Genomic DNA, 2,003 nt, shown 5'->3' on the forward strand with positions numbered 1-2,003 from the left:
CCATTGACTCAGACATCTTATGGTTTCCATTCCTGCAAATAAAAGAGCATTTTATTGGGGGGGGGCGTGGGAACTCTTACAACTCTTATCACAATGCATACATTCACTCATGTGTCAAGCACATTTATACATGTTGCTATCATCATTTGCAAAACATTTTCTTTTTACTTAAGCCCTTGGTATCACCTAACTTTTTCCTTTCTCTCCCTCCCTCATGAATCCTTGATAATTTATAAATTTATTTTTCATGGCATACAGCAACCACTGTCTCCCTTCACCCATTTTTCTGTTGTCCATACTGCTGGGAGGGGGTTATATGTTGATCGCTGTGATCAGTTCCCTCTTTAAACCCCCCCCCCACCTTCCCCTTCCCCGCCTTGTATCACTACTCTCATTATTGGTCCCGAGGGGGTTATCTGTCCTGGATTCCCTGTGTTGCAAGCTCTTATGTGTACCAGTGTACATGCTCTGGTCTAGCCAAATTTGCAAAGTAGAATTGGGGTCATGATAAGTAGGGGAGAGGAAGCATTAAAGAACTAGAGGAAAGTTATATGTTACATTGGTGCTATACTGCACCGTGACCGGCTTGTCTCTTCCTTGTGACCCTTCTGTAAGCAGATGTCCAATTGTCTACAGATGGGCTTTGGGTTTCTCCTCTGCCCTCCCCCTCATTCACATTGATATGATTTTTTTGTGCTGGGTCTTTGATGTCTGATACCTGATCCCAGCAACACCTCATGATCACACAGGCTGGTTTGCTTCTTCCAGGTGGGCTTTGTTGCTTCTTAGCTAGATGGCCGCTTGTTTATCTTCAAACCTTTAAGGCTCTAGACACTATATCTTTTGATAGCCGTGCACCATCAGCTTTCTTCACCACATTTATTTATGTACGCATTTTGTCTTCAGCAATTGTGTCAGGGAAGGTTAGCATCACAGAATGCCAAGTTATTAGAACAAAGTGTTCTTGCGTTGAGGGAGTACTTGAGTAAAGGTCCAATGTCCATCTGCTACCTTAATATTAAACCTATAAATATATGCACATAGATCTGTGTCTCTATCATTATATAACTATATTTACATATGTACATGCCTGTATTTAGACCTCTATAAATGGCCTTTGCCTCCTAGTTCCTTCCTCAATTTCCCTTTATTTTCCTCTTGTCCCACTATCATGTTCAGCCTTCATTTGAGTTTCAGGAATTCTTCTCGACTACATTGCCCTCGATCTAGCTCAACCAGGCATCCTACGCCTTCCTCACCATCTGTTTTGGATCACTCATGGACTCCTTGTCTCTATGTTTGTTCCATCTCCCTTTCCCCTGCCTCCCCCTCTCCCATGTCCCCCAAGAACCATCAGCCCCGTTGTTTCCTTCTCCAGATTGTTTATCCTGCTTATCTTTTCTAAATAGACTAGCAGAGACAATAACAAGCACAAAAATAAGACAGAGCAAAACCACAAAAGAAAACAAAACAACAGCAACAACAAAACCAACGACAAAAATAAAAGCCTGTAAAGAATTCCAGGTCTGTTTGTTGATCATTAGGAGTGTTTTCAGTCAAGTCTGATAGAGTGTCACACCCTGACCCCAATGTCTATATTTGAGCACACAGCCTATTTCTCCCACTGATCACACTGCTCATCTTCACAGTGTTACCAGGATATTTGCAAGACTAAAAGAGTACTTGCAGTCTCATTGCCTGAATTTGACTCCTGGCTGTGAAACACCGAGGAAATTCTTTTATTTGTTAAGCCTCAAGACTTATTTATAAAAAGGGAAAATTATAAAATTATCATAAGGATAAAATAAGATTGTGCCTGAAATGTACTGTTTTTTTATGTGTAAGAAATAACTTTATATCAAGAAGTAATTATATATCAAGAAAGCATCCCAGCCAAGTCCCATTCAAGTCCATATGTCTGATACTACTCTGTAAGTCTTCAGATTCACAGAGCCATGTGCAATGACACTGACTGCAGGAAGATCACAGGCTGGTGGGTGCAG

This window comes from Tenrec ecaudatus, chromosome 4, assembly GCF_050624435.1.
Source record: "Tenrec ecaudatus isolate mTenEca1 chromosome 4, mTenEca1.hap1, whole genome shotgun sequence".
Lineage (NCBI taxonomy): Eukaryota > Metazoa > Chordata > Mammalia > Afrosoricida > Tenrecidae > Tenrec > Tenrec ecaudatus.